We start from the raw sequence: 18,741 nt of genomic DNA, 5'->3' as shown, positions 1-18,741 counted from the left end.
ATTTCCTTGCTGCTCAAAGTATTCAAATTTGCATTTTTGAAAATCCAGTTTGAGAAAAAGTCTCATATTATATCTCTATGTATTCATATTTTATCTCTCCTTAAGGGGACAAGCCATTTCTTCAGACACAGAGGAGCATGAAAGATGCTTGAAATTTCACATGGTTCAACCATCTTCCATCCCCAGACTGGAATGAAGAATTGCTCTTGAAGGAAGAGACACAAGACTTCTTTCCAGATCGGCTCATGGATATCGATCTCCTCTGCTTCCCAGGAAGAGTCTGTTAGAAAAGAACTCCTGGACACCCACTCCTAATTATCATAAAAGGAAACTAAATGTTTTAATCAAAGCCTCTTAATTTGAAGATACATTAAAATAATTTGGGGAAGTTTTTCAATATGTGTATGTCTAGCCTTCCTCGGACATATTAAGTCAGTTTCCTGGGGTTGGGACATGGGCCTGAACAAGCAGAGAATTCTCTCTCTATATATTATTCGAAGCTGCCTGTCATCCTAAAGCAAAACCACTCTCCCATCATTCACCAGATTGCATATTATAGCAACTTCCATCTAAGTATTTAATTGACACACTTTTCTCATATATATTGAGTCTGGAAACAGCAACAGATTTTATTTTCTCAGGCTCCAAAATCACTGCAGATGGTGACTGTAGCTATGAAATTAAAAGACGCTTGTTCCTTGGAAGGAAAGTTATGACAAACCTAGACAGCATATTAAAAAGCAGAGACATCACTTTGCTGACAAAAGTCCATATAGTTAAAGCTATGGTTTTTCCAGTAGTCAAGTATGGATGTGAGAATTGGACCATAAAGAAGGCTGAATGCCAAAGAATTGATGCTTTTGAACTGTGGTGTTGGAGAAGACTCTTGAGAGTCCCTTGGACTGCAAGGAGATCCAACCAGTCCATCCTAAAGGAGATCACCCTTGGATATTCATTGGAAGGACTGATGCTGAAGCTGAAACTCCAACACTTTGGCCATGTGATGGGAAGAGTCAACTCATTGGAAAACACCCCTGCTGGGAAAGATTGAAGGCAGAAAGAGAAGGGGGCGACAGAAGATGAGATGATTGGATGGCATCACTGACTCAATAGACATGAGTTTGAGCAAACTCCAGAAGATAGTGAAGGACAGGGAAGCCTGATGTGCTGTAGTCCATGGGGTCACAAAGAGTCGGAAGTGACTTAGCAACTGAACAGGAATGATGCTGGACAAATATTAGACAAGTTTCTAAGGAATAGTGGCAGAATCTAGAACAAATAAAAATCTGTTTATTTCATCCTATTATAAAGTCTCTCTCCAGGTTATAAGTATCAATGATTTTAGCTTCAGTTAAACTCTACAGATCTTTATAATGTCTACAGTTTCTCAACACGACAGAACATTTACAGCTTGTGTGAATGAGTCTGCATTTGAACTTGTGGAAAGATGTTGTATTAAGATTTCTCTCCGCAAAGCTGATGACTTTAGATTTGGCACACAGGCAACTTTGCAAATCTCTTTCCATACGGCTTTATTTATCTTTTCTGACTAGTGCTATACATTATTCAAAGGATAAATTTCAGCAAATGTATAGAATGCATATATTTTTGCGGGCATGTTGTTTGTCTTTTGAAAAGCTGCTTGGGGATGAGAATGTGTGTATTTAGAAGGAGGAAGGGAAGCTGAGAACCATCTTTAGCAATTCTCAAATATTTTCTTCCCCAAGTCACTGCAGCCCAAAGAGAGAGCATGCTCAGTGGTACTCTGAGACACGCTGTGCCACCTGGTGGAATTTTCCTGCAAGAGAATTATCCGCAGTCTGAATTACCGCTCAGCTGGATCATCACCTGAGGCATTTTCTCAGCGCTTAATATCACTAGTCTAAGTGTAGATTCCCTACTGTGTCAGGCAATTTAACCACACTAGGCCCATAATAAAGATTTCTTTTTTTAATGTGAAAATTAGTCTTTAGTGAAAGAGACCCATTTTGTTAGCTGCTGGGTAAATTCAGGTAACGCAGTGACATCCACACCTTTGGTCACTCTTGTCACCTCTGGTTAACACACGGGGATTATTGCCAACCTTCAAGCAGGCAGCACACAGATGCTAATGCTGTGTTCCATTAGTTAGAGACAAAAGTAATTGTAATTAACCTTTTTCCCTAACCCTCACCCCTAGGAAGTCAAAACAATCTGATAATGTCATATTTAGCAATTAGTGATGTAACTGTTTAGTCAAACAGAGATTTTTACCAAACATAAAAGGGATTTTAAAAACACATGGGCTGAAGTGATAAGTGATCTGAGGACTGGAAGTCTCTTTCTCAAGACTCCCAAACTAGCACCAGGAAAGGGCAGCTGGGGGAGGTGCTGCGTCTTTGCGGGGGGCTGTCCCGAGAGCACAGGGCCAGGTGGTCACCCTGTTCCTCTAAGACACTGCCTTTCATCCTTCCATTAACCCACCCTCCATGTTCCATGACACAACGGGATTCAGAACCAACAGAATCCATGGTTCAAACCCTAGTTTACTCATTCTCCGTTTCCTTTTATTCCACAAGATCTATGATGAAGAGAGAGAAATTTCTATTCCAAGACAGGCTGCATAAAGCCAAGGACACTCTTCATTTTTGCCTGGAGCAAAAAGTTCAAAGGAGCAAAAGAATGAAAAAAATCCCCCAAACTTCCCAATAACAAACAGATGAAAAAGCAAGAACCCATCTTCTTTGAAAGTAACAATGGACGAGGAGGCAATAAGCCACGTTTGGGGAAATCCTTATACAGAATTTCCGAGAAGCATGGATGTCAGTCCCGCCTGCCCAGCCAGACAGTGAATCGGTGGGGTTGGAGGCAAGGACTGAGTCTAACATCACCAGTTCCAGTGCGCTGATGGTACCATCGTCCTTCTGGTTCATCAAGGATATCTCTAAAGATGTTTTTCTGTTGCTGATGCTGCTGGAGTTTGTCTATCATGGGTCTGGTTGAATCCGTGTCTGCATATTTGCTGCCAGGCATCCTCTCCACATTGACTCAAGTGAAGACTTTTCCTCCAGCCCACAACTCTAGCCACTATTTGCACTGCTGATAACTTCTGACATTTCTATCTCTGAAATTCATGTCTGCTGGCTTCTCCTTCACTGAAAGAACCACCCAGCTCTGATTGCTCTGTGCCAGGCGGGTCCCAGCAGTGCCCAATCACACTGCTTTTGCTGGAAGCCATGCTTCACCAGCCCCAGGAGGAACTCCTTCACTCCACCCCGTGTGCAGAGCCCCATTACAGCTCGTCACACGGTGGCTGCTCAGGTGGTCTTTTGTCGTCTAGTATCTACTTTCCATAAATATCCATGGCAGCAGCATCGCTTGAGTGTTTGTAGATGGGCTGTACTCCATGGCCTGGTTTTATGGTTGTGCTGAAAAATAAAGGACAGGAACGGAGGATCTTAGCTCGGAATCGCTGCTCCAACTTAATCCGAAAAGTGAGATATGGTGCTATTACTGACAGGTCTGAAAAATTATTAGATCAAGAATTTGTAAACAGTGGGCCTGGAGGGGGGAAAAAAGCATGTGGAAGGTGCTATATAAAATTCTGTGATTTGAGGTTAGTCCACAGAGTTCTCTGAACATCAGTATTCTTATCTGAAAAAAAAGGGGGGAGGGGTACAAAAAAAACCCTCAGAATACCTACTTTGGAGAACTATTAGAAGAATTGGACATAAATTGTACAGATTAACTAGCCCAACATCATTTAAGAAACAAAATCTCAAAGCAAACATAATAGGTATGGTTATTACTAAATAATAATTATTAATATTTTAGCAAAGAAAATCATCACTTATTTCAAAAACTAAAAATGGAAAGGATTTACTGGACTAGAATAAAAATGGAAAAGAATGAAGGGGAAGAGTTATAATAGAAGTCAGAACAATAAATATAGTTCTTAGTCACTCTTAAAAAGTATTACCAAAATGGATACATAGTAAACTGAGTTTACTAAGCTAAGCTAAGCTAAGAATGTGGGTCTGAGCTATGTAATTTATAATTCCTGTGTACATGAGACATCTGCTGAACTTTTCTAGCTTTTCTAGCGCTCAGTAAGGTCACTTATAAAGGCTATAAAATTGATTTTCCTCAATGTTTTATCATTCTATACACCTTAATAAGACCAGGAAAGAGTCAAACACCTTCTCTGGTTATTCATGAGACAGGGCCTGATGGAAGGGAAATTTAATCCATTGATTTGAAAAGGGGTCAGCAAACCAGGCCTGTGGACCAAATGGCATCCACTTCCTGTTTTTGTGAATAAAGTTTTATTGCAACACAGAAACTCATCACTTCCGTATTATCTATGGCTGCTTCACATTACAATAGCAGAACTGAGCAGTGTGACAGAGACCACACAGGCCACGGAGTCTAAGATAGTTACCACCCTGACCTTTACGGAAAAAGTAGCTTCTGTTCTAGAGTCAAACTAAAATCAACCAACAAGAGCAACAACAAAAATAGTAAGCCACAGCTTGTCAGACAGTTTCTGAAGCTTTTTGGGAAACAGATTCTTATTTTAAAAGACAGAGGACTCTTGGGATTTGATCTTTTATTGACTCATTTTTCAGGGAAGGGTTAGTTCCCTGTATGCAAATCATATTGGGAGTGACCATGAGAAACGTTTTCTGATATTTATCAGGGGATGAATTAATCATCACACACATGTGATCTCCAGCAGTAAAGTCGTCCAGGGCCCAAGCACGTGCATGTCATTCTGTAAAGCCCTAGGTCAGCATATACAGAAGCCCACAGGGAGAGGCAAAGTTAGAGTTGCTGGTTTCTCTCCTAATGCCATCAGGTGTTTAGCAGGAGAAATAAAACTAGACCTGTAGTCCCAGATTGGCTTCCTTGGTGGCTCAGTGATAAAGAATGTGCCTGCCAAACAAGAAGACGTGGGTTCCATCCCTGAGACTGGAAGATCCCATGGAGAAAGAAGGAAATGGCAACCTGCTCCAGTATTCTTGCCTGGGAAATCCCGTGGACAGAGGAGCCTGGCAGTTTGCAGTCACAAAGAGTTGGACACGACTTAGTGACTAAACAACTTCAAAATAGTCCCAAATGATTCAGTTCAGTTCAGTTCAGTCACTCAGTCGTGTCTGACTCTTTGCGACCCCATGAATCACAGCATGCCAGGCCTCCCTGTCCATCACCAACCCCCGGAGTTCACTCAGACTCACGTCCATTGAGTCAGTGATGCCATCCAGCCATCTCATCCTCTGTCATCCCCTTCTCCTCCTGCCCCCAATCACTCCCAGCATCAGAGTCTTTTCCAATGAGTCAACTCTTCGCATGAGGTGGCCAAAGTACTGGAGTTTCAGCTTCAGCATCATTCCCTCCAAAGAAACTCCAGGGCTGATCTCCTTCAGAATGGACTGGTTAGATCTCCTTGCAGTCCAAGGGACTCTCAAGAGTCTTCTCCAACACCACAGTTCAAAAGCATCAATTCTTCTGCACTCAGCTTTCTTCACAGTCCAACTCTCACATCCATACATGACCACAGGAAAAGCCATGATTAGTCATTTCCAAAAAGCCATTTTGGGTGAGTGACAATCTGAAAGACGACTATCTCATGATATAAATATGCAAAGAATAATTTATTTGGTTGTTATGTTAAGTTGTATCTAACCTTTTCTTTTTACTTCTTTGGTCAATCATCTCAGCTCCTGGCTTCTTCCAGCTACAGCTTCTCCTACACTGCTCTGAGCAGCATGCCAGTTTTTTATGTTTTCAACACACTTTCCTGTCCTTGTAAATCTTTCCTAAAAATTTCCTCCAGCAGGACTGTCTTCTCTGTACTGGCCATATCTGCACAAATGGAATTTTTACTACTGGCTGCCATCTCCTTTATGTCTGGCTGAGGTTGTAAACTCTTCAGGGCTGGGGCCTTGTCTTTTTATGTTCCATAAAGGCATGCAGACACCTGCAGCCATCAACAGTGCTGAAGAGGGAAGAAGCTTATGTTCCTTTCTCCCCAGCCTGCCTCATCCAGAGAAGAAACCATCTCGGCTAAGCATCCTACACCCTAAGCCAGAGAAACCATTTGCAGAACAAAGAAGCTCTCCATTTCCATAGGTTGTTTGGAGTCGTGCTCCCATATTTTTTAAAACCAAAGAAACTGAAGGACATCCAGCTATAGAAACAGATGACACATAACTCAGTGGAACACATTGGCTGACAACTCATTGAATGGAAACGAATTTCAGCGCTGCTGACTTGAAAAGGTCAAAGTGTCCTTTACGATGGAAGGGTTAACTGATGATAGTCAGTCTAGTAGGCAACTTTGAGAAGGAAACATTTGAGAAGAAAATCAACACTTGGTATCAAATGAGTTGGAAAAACTCTCAAGTTGGGGATAAATGGACCAGTTATTTAAAGATAGAGAAGTAAAGGAATGCATGGACTAAGTTCGGAGCATGTTGCTGGTGGTGTTCACTGCTAGGTCAGGGCTGGGGCTTCTGACCTAGGGGAGAATCTCTCACCTGGACACCAGTTGGGGGCATTACCTGTGACACTCTTTCCAAATGGAGGCTGAGTTTTTGGCTTAGTGTAACTTTGGAGGCCAAATGCCTGGCTCCCTTGCTTTCCCTCTATGTGAACTTGTGCAAAGCATCAGTCTCTGGGATTCCCTGAGTGGAACAGAGCAGACACTGAGCTCTGCACGCACCTGGACACATTTGTTGTCCAGTCGCTCTTGTGTCCGACTCTTTGAGACCCCGTGGATGGCAGCACACCAGGCTTCCCTGTCCTACATTATCTCCCAGAGTTTGCTCAAACTCATGTCCGCTGAGTCAGTGATGCCTTCCAGCCATCTCATCCTCTGCTGCCCTCTTCTTCAACTTGGACCCATGGATGAGCTCAGTAAACAGCCCCTGCTGTTCCGCTATGGATGCTCCTGGTGCAAGAATGACCTGCTGTGTACAACTGTGCCCCTGTAGTCTCTAGTGTTTACACACACACACACACACACATACCTCGTATGCTGTTATCTTATTCACTAGTCGTAAATGTGGTTTACCTCCCCAACAACATTTGAAGCTCCTCGTGGATAGAATCTTATATTACTACCATTTTGATTGATTTAACATATTTGAAATAGCTTTGTTCCCCTATTCTTTGACTTAATAATAGCATTCTTTGATGTATAAATTGGGCTGCTATGTATCTGAAAATGATATTCTTTCAGCTTTGTCAGTTATGATAGTTTATTTTGCAATCCATCACATACTTTTTGAATATATACCTTTGTGCTATCACCTAACATGCAAGAGAAAAAAATAAAAAACAGTGAACAAAACACACTAGCAAAGAGAATTCACAGAGACTTGGGAGTCTTCACCATGCTGCAGTTATTCCTTGGGTCACCATGGCCACCAGTCCTTCCTGCTCTTTCCTGCTCCTGAGGCTATCAGGGCTGCTTCTCTCTCCATGGAGTTTCATGGGGGAGAAACACATTCTTGGAAGCCCAAGCTGGAAGTCAAAGTGAGCAGTACATTATTTTGCAAGTTACTCTGTGTGATATCGGGATCAGAGTCGGGCTCCCAATGGGTGGTGTGCAGAATAGCCAGGAGGGGTCAGGAGACCAACCGAGGAGGAGACAAATCAGAGGTCCAGCGTCTCCAGATTCGGGGCAAGAAGCTCAGGCAGCCACAGAGAAGGGCAGGTGGAACGTGATGTGCCACTAGCCGCAAAGGTCAAGGTCAAGATGGTGGTTTAGTTGCTCAGTCATGTCCAACTCTTGTGACCCCGTGGACTGAAGCCCACCAGGTTCCTCTGTCCTTGGGATTTCCCAGGCACGAATACTGGGAGGAAAGAGTTGCCCTTTCCTTCTCCAGGGGAACTTCCTAGCCCAGAACTCAGGTCTCCTGCAGTGCAGGCAGATTATTTACTGACTGAGCCACCAGGGAAGCCCCAAGGTCAGGGTATCTGATCAAATAATAATAATAAAGGAGAGATGCGAGTCACATCTGAGAAATTTGGCCCGAGTCTGCATTTAGTGACTCAGTAGGCAGAGTCAGAAGGTCAGGGAAGAGCCAAAGACAAGATCCAGGTTTTAAGAATCCGAGTGAGGCCTGAGGAGAGGCGGGCGGAGGCAGCACTGAGCCAGGCACTTGTTGTGTCCACATCACACGCGATTTGACCTCACTCGCCTGATTCTTAGTTAGTAGTTGTCGTTGGACTTCAGCCTTCCTGCCTCTAAAACTCTGTAACTCTGTGACTTGATACCAGCCATGAGTTTGGGGATTTCTGCTGTGCCAGTGAGGTACAGGAAGAATAAAAGCCCCACTACAAGCCTGTTATTGTCAAGACTCAAGCAAAGATGGAAACAGGCAGAGGAGGAAGCAGATGTGAGCCGGGAGCATCTCTGAGATTGGGGACCAGGTACTGACTTTGTTCCACTCTCGCTTTGCTGCCCTTTCGTTGAAAGACAAGGTCTCAGAGATGACAGTCAGCGTCCTTCACTGGCCAGGTCACTGCACCAAGGTTCGATCCTTGGAGGATCCTCTGAACCTAGAACCTAGAACTTCGTCTCCTTTTTTCTCCCCCAAAATGCCCAGTGGCTAACATTCCCCTCTTGTAGGACTTGGATACTTTCAAAACTGATATCTGAGCTCCAAGTTCTGCCAATTCCCATTTAGAGGTGAGCCCTCAAACCATCTTAGAATTCTGAGCCACGATGGTGATTAGCTGGAGAATAGAATAAAGAATCCCACCCAAAAGGGGCCCCGGAAGATGCTGGGCACCTGAGCACCTCAGGTATCGGGGGCCGGGTTATAATGAAGATTCTGTAGCACCAGTGGCTGCGTGTGGCAGCTTGAACCCCAATCTAAGGTTTGTTCCTTTGTCCTTTCTGGAAATGCAGAGGCTTTATATCTCATGTCGCCATGAAAGGATAGAGAGTGCCGTGTGGTGATTTACTGTGCGGGCACCACTGTTTCGTGTGCGGGTTCGTTGCTTAGTTGTGTCTGTCCCTTTGTGACTCCATAGACCGTAGCCCGCCATCTCTTCTCTTCATGGGCAGAGTGATGGCTCATCTGGTCTGGGGTTGCCCGCTTCACTATCGATCCTGATGACCAGCTAGGTTAGAGCATCTCTAGCATCTTGGGCCTCAAACAGCAGTCTGGGTCCAGCTCCCATGGAATTGGCACACTTGCGAGGTTGGCAGAGATGCAGACTCTGGCCCCAGCATGGATCTGCTAAATCAGAATGTGCATCTTCACAGGATCGTCAGGCAACCCCCACACACAGAAGCCTGAGGACTGATTCTAGTTCTCAAAGCCTGGCACCCAGATGACCTTCATGAACATCACCCTGGACCTGATGGAAATGCAAACGTTCAAGTCCCACCCAGAACTACTGAATCTGGAACCCTGGTAGCGGATCCACCATACTGAGTCTAAAGATGATTCTAGTGCAAGAAAAGTGTTGAAACCCTGGAGGCAGCTGCTATACATACACGTCACTTGGGTGAAGGTCCCTTGAAATGACAGCCTTCTACTGGTCATCATCTCCTGGAAGTCCTTCAGCTACTGGAAGTGGAGCTTCTCTGGGTCTCACCATGTGCCTGCTGCGACCCTAAGGTTCCTGGGCTGAATAAGATGATACTCCTTCCCGAGGATGACCAAGGTAAGTGAGCCCATTGGATCTGTCTAGAGCTGTGCTTGCTCCCTCTCTCCTACAGCAGCTTGGCATGAAATCTCCTCTCACTGCAGAGCTGTGCACATTTAGGAGGCAAGGTTAAACCTGGGGCTGTGTTATAAACTGTAAGGCTCCAAGAAGGCCAGGTCGCTGCCCACAGGCAATATAATTCCTCAGAGAAGACGGTCCTGATGAACCTATCTGCAGGGCAGCCATGGAGACACACACATAGAGAACCGACCTGTGGGCACCCTGCGGGAAGGAGAGCGTGGGGCGAATTGAGAGAGTAGCACTAACGTATACGCACGACCATAGATAAAGCCAGCAGAGCAGGCAGGTGGCAGCCCCGGGGCGACTGCCCTCCTTCCTGAGTCCCTCCAGGAGCAGAAGGGGATGAGCTCAGGATCGTGCACTCACGGGGCTGCTCCCTGCTGCACGCTCCACCTCTGGTTTCCCTTATCCTCCCTTACATCTCCCCGCCAGCATGAGCTGACTGACTCTCAAACAAAGCGATTCCCATCAGCTCAGGAACAAATCCTACATGGCTACCTGCAAGATGTAAATAAACCAGTGCCCTCGTGGAGACAGACACAGTTCTGCTTTTGTTAGGATGAAACAGCCAAAAATATTGATAGCCAGTGGGAATTTGCTGTTTGACACAGGGAGCTCAACCCCATGGCTCTGTGATCAACCTGGAGGGGTGGGATGGGGTGGGAGGTGGGAGGCAAGTTCAAGAGGGAGGGGACATATGTGTACCCATGGCTGATTCACGTTGTTGTATGGCAGAAACCAGCACAACCTTGTAAAGCAATTATCCTTCATTTAAAAATAAACAAGCTGAATCCTTTTTGTAAAGATACCTGTAATCACTAAACATGACTAAATCACTAAATATTACTGGACTGAATTGACCTTGTTTTATTAGGACATGCAAAGGGCATAGCCCAAAGCAAAGAAAGGTAGGTCCCCATCCCGTGTCTTGGTCACCAGGCAGCTCTTGGGATTGGACAGGAAGATGGTGGAATCACACTGAAGTGAAGGTGACTTTGAACTAATGAGACAGTGGAGACAGAAAATGAAGACGTTAGGTAAACTCTTGAAACAGTTAGGTAAACTCTTGAAACAGGAACTCAAAAGCCTCTTGATGAAAGTGAAAGTGGAGAGTGAAAAAGTTGGCTTAAAGCTCAACATTCAGAAAATGAAGCTCATGGCATCCGGTCACACCACTTCATGGGAAATAGATGGGGAAACAGTGGAAACAGTGTCAGACTTTATTTTTCTGGGCTCCAAAATCACTACCGATGGTGACTGCAGCCATGAAATTAAAAGACGCTTACTCCTTGGAAGGAAAGTTATGACCAACCTAGATAGCATATTCAAAAGCAGAGACATTACTTTGCCAACAAAGGTTCGTCTAGTCAAGGCTATGGTTTTTCCTGTGGTCATGTATGGATGTGAGAGTTGGACTGTGAAGAAGGCTGAGCGCTGAAGAACTGATGCTTTTGAACTGTAGTGTTGGAGAAGACTCTTGAGAGTCCCTTGGACTGCAAGGAGATCCAACCAGTCCATTCTAAAGGAGATCAGCCCTGGGATTTCTTCGGAAGGAATGATGCTAAAGCTGAAACTCCAGTACTTTGGCCACCTCATGCGAAGAGTTGACTCATTGGAAAAGACTCTGATGCTGGCAGGGATTGGGGGCAGGAGGAGAAGGGGACGACAGAGGATGAGATGGCTGGATGGCATCATGGGCTCGATGGATGTGAGTCTGAGTGAACTCAGGGAGTTGGTGATAGACAGGGAGGCCTGGCGTGCTTTGATACATGGGGTTGCAAAGAGTCAGACACCACTGAGTGACTGATCTGATCTGATCTGAAACAGTACCTGCAGATCATGAACCTTGAGGCCTGTTTAAGAAAAGTCAGTAATAGATAATCGTTTCCAGCCCTTTGAAGGAGCAACACTGCCGGGGTCCTGCCCCGGCTGATCCAGAGTATTCGAAGCGGGGACGGCGTCGGCGACCTATTTATTTATTTAAATATTTTATCAAAGATATAAAGAGTAATAGGATGAGGATAGCTCAGTAGGAAAATTCAGTGGAGAAAAGAGGCTGAGTGGCTTGGTTTACGCGGGAGACCAATAAAACTTCAAGACAAGAAGTTTGCACCACTTACGTAGGCCGCAGGCGTCCTTCCGTTCTCCCGAAGGAGAGGAGACACTGAGGCCTCCCCGGTCGGATCTTAGAAGCCCAGGCATAATTAGTAAGCATGGTGGGTTCCGCGCTCCAGATGGAGACTCAACCAGAGTGAGAGAGAGAGCGACATGGGGAGACCAGTATTTCGAGAAACTGATCCCAATTCTTTACTTTCCAGAGTCTGTTTTTATACACTGAGATGTTATACAAAAGTCACGTGGGGACAGCAGTCCTGACTTCTATTAAAGTCAGGTGCTTCACACAAATGTATACAGAGGTCTTAGGGGTGTTACATCATCTTCTGGCCAGGGGGGCCTGCTGACAATTTACGACCCTCTCCTTGTGATAGCGGTCAGTCAGTCAGGACACTTATATCTCCAGGGCTGATTAGTCTCAAAACAGATGCCACCCAAATAAAGTTACATTCCTACAGGGTGAGGGTGTAGTGGGTTTTAGTTAAGGAAAGAATTTACTTAGCCTAAGGTCTAACGTGATTAATATCAAAGGTTAATTCTATATATTCATTAATGTGTGTAAGGGCAGGGGATATGGAGACTTAGCAACAAACATTGGCTCAACAAATGAAAAACCCTTCACCAACACAATTTCTAATTAGCCCATTATACTTATACTAATAGTTTTCTAACTTTTCTAAGGAACCTGTTTTTAGAAGGTTTAAAGCATCTTGTGCCTCTCACGGTTGGGAGGCTGTGAGTGATCACATGTGGCCGGACAAGCCTGTCAGGCAGGCCAGAGAACCTTCAGAGGAGTTTGTAGGTTAAAACACTCTTATCACGCCCAGGAATTATTATAAACTGGAGCTCTAAGTTAACTCCTTCTCCAAAAGAGGTGGTGGGGGACAGCCCCCTGTAAAGTCAGAGGTGTAGGTAAGAGCACAAAGTAGTAAAGTAGGCAGGCTCTGGTTATGGGGGTAGATGCTCGAGGAGTTCCAGGGGGACTCCTGAGGCTCGATCCCGCCTTTGCGTATGTCGAGCCTCCTTCCTCATGACCTTTGTCACGGGCGGAGTACCTCACTCTGGCCCCCAACACAACACCACTGTGTAAACACATGTTCCTTGTGACTCTAATACAATCCTGTTTTTCACTATGTGAGTGCATTTGTACTTCCTTAATGGAAAAAGACTGTATCACGGGTTTAATTAAGAAGTACTGGTAGTTTGCCTGAGCACTGTGAGACCAAGCAGGAGCGCCTGACCGTCACATTGCACACAGGACCCTGAGTCCAGTGCTCCTGGAGGAGGACACAGCGGCCCACTCCAGTGTTCTTGTCTGGGAAGCCCCGTGGACAGAGCAGCCTGGTGGGCTCCAGTCCAAGGGGTCACAGAAGAGTCGGACACCACTTAGCGACTAAACGACAATAGTGTTCTAGTTTTCTTACAATCTGCATATAAGACATAAAGATCTTTCTATGCTGGAAATGTACAAAACCAAAGTTCCCCTGGAGCTACTCGAAATGATAATAAATAAAGTTTATTGAACAAGTACAGGGTGTGAGGCCCCACATCACTGCTGTAGGGGACACAAAGATGAGAATAAAACACAGACCTGACTCTCAGGCAGATGGTGTCTAATGAAGGAGACCAGCTCAGAGGGAACTTAATCCACCAGAGAGGAAAGGAACAGCGCTATGTGGAGGCGCACAGGTCAGTCCTGGGGCGAGGAAGACTAAGCACGGGCCACGTGGCTTTGTAGACCAGGCAGGTTTCTCTTTTTTAAAAAAGAAAAGTATTGAAGTACAGTTGATTTATAATGTTGTGTTAGTTTCTGGTGAACAGCAAAATGATTCAGTTATATATATTCTTTTTCATATTCTTTTCCATTTTGGTTTATTACAGGATATTGAATACGGTTCCCTCTGGGTAGGTTTTTGAAGGGTAATGTTAAAGGGAAGGTCAAGCCACACTTACCATGTGTCCCTTCAGAGTGAGGGTTGTTTCCGGCCGTGAGTGAGAAGGTGAAGGCAGAGAGGAATGAAACTGGAGATGTTAGGCGTCTCTAGAAATATTTCAGGTGACAGATTACGAGTGCGGCAGCAAAGGAAGCCGAGAAGGTGGTTTAAGAGATACTTTGTAGATAGCATCAGTGAACGTTGGTAAAAGTGAAGTCCAGAAAAGTCAAAGATGATTCAGAACCTTGTGGCCAGGTGCCTGGGATATGGCCACTGAGCGTCCACACTCTTCATGATGAAGGCTGAATGGTGTAGAGGAGTTTCACCCAGCATTTGTTGGAAGAGACATACGTTTTGGAGAAAAGAAATTAAATTTAGTTTCAGATATGTGTTTGGAAATTAGGATGCTTCCACGGTGGTCCCACACACAGTAGAGAATGAGATCTGAAGCTTAGGAGGGAGGTGAGGTCTGCGGGGCTGGGGTGCAGCATAGGGGAGGAGATGAGAGGAAAGGGTAAAAAATTCACCTGCAATGCAGGAGGCCTGGGTTCCATCCCTGGGTCGGGAACATCCCCAGCAGAAAGGAATGGCTACCGACTCCAGTATTCTTGCCTGGAGAATCCCATGGACAGAGAAGCCTGGCGGGCTACAGACCATGGGGTCACAAAGAATGGAAGGCAACTGAATGGCAAACATTATGCATCTCTTAAATGGGATACTGTGATGTAACTGCTATTACATAAAGATAGGCATCATGTATTATACAGTGGAAAAGGCAGCTAATAATATAACATGTATAACATCCTTTCTGCAGGTGAATATCTATATAGAAATAAAACGAACATCTTTCTCTGTCCAGAAGTAAAAGCAGACACCAGAAATAAGGAAGGCCTGAATCCCAGCTCATCAGCGTCGCCCAGCTGTGTGACCTCCAGGCAGCTACCTGTCCTCTTGGCCTCATTATCTCCACCTATAAAATAGGAGATAATTACTGACTACCTCACAACGTTGTGAGGATAAAATGAGCACACAGGTCACACAGAACACCAGCGTATAATAAGTACCACACATTTGTTTGCTACTATTACAGCACGTTATACTTTAAAGTTTTTTTTAAATCTCTACTTGTTTTTCTTTTCTAAAATGAAAATATTTATGTTAATTTTTTGAAAAAGCAAAATTATTGATGACAGTCAAGACTAGAAGTTTTTGCATAGGGGCTTGAGAATCTCTTTGTTGGGGACATTCCTTTTAAAATGGTACCCTTGACGGATTTGGGGAGTGTTTTCATGGCCATTCCCCTGGAGAAGGAAATGGCAACCCACTCCAGTATTCTTGCCTGGAGAATCCCATGGACGGAGGAGCCTGGTGGGCTACAGTCCATGGGGTCGCAAAGAGTTGGACACGACTGAGCGACTTCACTTCACTTTCACTTTCATGGCCATCTGAAACTTACCCTCTCTTAAGACATTGCTTTGATAAGTTCTACTTTGAAACAGCCCTTGTGAGTTTCTCTGAATCATGTATAGTTATTAGCAATCAAAATTTAACCATTCTGCATCATCTTTACTAAAATACACTTATTCAAAAATATCAACACAATTTTGAAAATTTTGGAGACATCTCTTATATGGTTTCAAATCAGATTTTAAAAGAGAATATTTTATTAAGTCTGGTTGGTTTTTAAGCTATACCTTGTTTCACTGAGTATGTTTTTCTTTCAAAAGCCAAAGTTTTCCTTTTTTTCAAATTCATCATAATTGCTACATTCTGATTCAATACAGTATATACAATGCCTAGTGAAATATATGTGTATGGAAGATTTTTCTCTATTAATAAGTATGTATTTCTAAACTTACCCATACTATTTGGCATGGCATTGTTGATAGATTTTGTAATCACAATTTTCTTACAATGGTTCTTTTAAAATCACTGTAAAATACACCCCTTAGAGATGTTATTTAATAGAAAAAAATGCACAGAAACAAGAAATTAAAAACCTCAAGTAATGAATATAAATTATAGAAATTAACAGGCAATTGATCACCTCAGTAAGGGAAAAAAAAAAACACTATTAACTATGAAAGGATTTGTTTTCAACATAAATTAATATTTTACTTTTCATTCAAGAAAACAGAAATTAAGCTTGTGCCCAGGTCTCATGCATTATTTTTCAATCATAGCAGCCAGCTGCACTGAGAGACTCCCTGTGTGGTTGTTGTTCTATATCTCTAGCCACACATTTCCTGATGATTTGGACCAGAAGATACATAAGGTGATTTTTTGTGGTCATTATTCACATGTACCTAAAATGGATAGATATAAATACTGACCCATTAGGAAGAGAAGAGAATTCCATGGACAAAGGAGCCTGACAGGCTACAGTCCATGGGACTACAAAGAGTTGGACACAACTTAGCAACTAACACCTTCAGGAAGAGAAGAAATGCAATATGGACTCTATCAGAATCGAAATACGACATATTCACTTATTGGTTGTTGTTAAGTCTCTAAGTAATGTCAGACTCTTTGCAACGCCATGGACTGTAGCACACCAGGCTCCCCTGTCCTTCACTATCTCCCAGAGGTTGCTCAGATTCATGTCCACTAAGTCAGTGATGCCATCCAACCATCTCATCCTCTGCCACCCGCTTCTCCTCCTGCCTTCAATCTTTCCCAGCATCAGGGTCTTTTCCAAGGAGTCAGTTCTTAACATCAGGTGGCCAAAGTATAGGAGCTTCAACTTCAGCATCAGTCCTTCCAATGAATATTCAGGACTGATCACCTTTAAGATGGACTGGTTGGATCTCCTTGCAGTCCAAGGGACTCTCAAGAGTCTTCTCCAACCACAGTTCAGAAGCAGCAATTCTTTTTTGGTAAGTGCTTCCAAAGCACCCCGTGTCTAGCATCCACCACATTATAATAAATTCATTTATTGTCTGTCTTCCCTGTTGAACTTCAAGGTAACAGCAAGAACGGAGATTGTGTCTTATCACATTGGTGGCACCAAGAGTAAAAAACCTGCCTGCCAATGCAGGAGATGTAAGAGATACAGGTTCTATCCCTGGGTCAGGAAAATCCCATGGAGGAGGGCATGGCGACCCACTCCAGTATTCTTGATTGGAGAATCCCATGGTCAGAGCAGCCTGGTGGGCTACAGCCCGTAAGATCGCAGAGCGTCAGACACGACTGAAGTGACTTAGCACCCACATGCCTGTTACTCGATCCAGTGCTGGAGACACCATTTTGCCAGCAGCCCTCAAGCCTTACTTAGAATCTGAGGCTGAGGTCCCCTGCCAAGGAGACCGGAACCAATCTTGCCAAAATACCACACGCTGTGTATCATTTCACATAGGAGCAAAAGTGGAGGAAGTGAAGAGAAAAAGGCCAGAAAACCACATTTCTTTTCACATTTAATTTCCAGCATTTCTTGGTTGTTGGGAAATCTTTCTGAATCAGAGTGGAAGAAACCAATTAAAAGAACTCATTTAAAGATTCAATTTCTCCCGGTAGAACACTAAGCTGATCGCCAAAGGTCACTATTTCAGCATTTCATCGGAGCCTTTTTTTTTTTTTAATCCTCCTGCAACTGACTTTATTTTATCATTTTCAATACCTATTTAAGTAATTCAGCCTACTCAATTATTCTTTAACAAATTTTTTATCGATGACCTCTCAAAGCATGGTACGCAGGTTGCCTGCTATTAGCTTAATGTCGAACAATTAATATCTTCTCGGTATTCACTCTCCATTCAACAAGTAACACTGGTAAGGGCCAACCTATCTTTTAAAGGTAAACCTTGCCCGGTTCAACACAAGAATGAAATCACTCCAGATCTATTATTTCTCGGAACAGAATATTCCCATTTGCATAAAATATTCTTCCTTTGACAAGTTGCCAGGAAGAAACACCTCATAGCCATTCTTCACAGAGCTATTTCTATGGTGTTAAGGATAGGAGAAATTACCAGGGTGGCCTTAACACTATTATCCTCCCCGCTTGGCCCTCCTGGCCCATCCTGATTTACAGTATCCTTCCTCTCTGAGAGCTCTGTCACCGAAACGCCCAGATAATGGACACAGGGGAGCCTCCTCCATAATGCAATTTCACACTAAGGAAACTGGTTCATAGGTTGCAATATTGGGGTCAAATGCAGAGCCTATAACCCTTGGGTTGGTTGAGAAATAATGGCTGGAGTCAAAATTTAAATAAAATTTAAATCTGCACAAGTCAAATGATCTACAAGCCTTAGAGACAAGCAGAGTAGTAGACCTATAACACGATTATACACCAAGGGAAAAACTGTTGCTGCTCTCAGGGGAGTGTGATGATGTTAGAAATCATACAGCTTGTAGAAAAACGGATGCTTTTCTTTAAAACCTAAGTGTGCAAGATAATGCTTCTACATAGAAGACGTCTGGCCCGGGAGGAAATGGAAGAGTGAACCATTTAGAGAGAAAGACTTCCTCTGTCAGTAGGCAGAGGTGATGGTTAATTTTCTGTGTGGACTTGATGAGGCCAAGCGTGTGCTTATTTGCTGAGATGCTACAGTCATGTCTGACTCTTTGCGAACCTGTGGACTCTGGCCCACTAGGATCCTCTGTCCATGGATTCTCCAGGCAAGAATACTAGAGTGGGTTGCAATTTCCTTCTCCAAGGGATCTTCCCAACCCAAGGATGGAACCCACATCTCTCATATCTCCTGTTTTTGGGGGTGAATTCTTTACTACTAGCCCTACCTGGGAGACTAGGCCCCAGAGGCATTCAAACAGCACATTGTTTGTGCCTGTGAGGGTGCTTCTGAATGAGATCAACCTCGGAATCATAGACGGTATTAGGCAGATTGTCCTCTGTAATGTGGGTGGGCCTCATCCAATCACCTGAAGTCCTGGGTAAATCAAAAGGCTGACCTTCCCCAAGCAAAGGGAATTTCTCTGGCCTGATCCCCTTCAGACTGGAAAGCAG

Source organism: Bos mutus, chromosome 24, assembly GCF_027580195.1.
Source record: "Bos mutus isolate GX-2022 chromosome 24, NWIPB_WYAK_1.1, whole genome shotgun sequence".
Taxonomy (NCBI): Eukaryota; Metazoa; Chordata; class Mammalia; order Artiodactyla; family Bovidae; genus Bos; species Bos mutus.
This window is presented reverse-complemented; position numbering follows the sequence as displayed.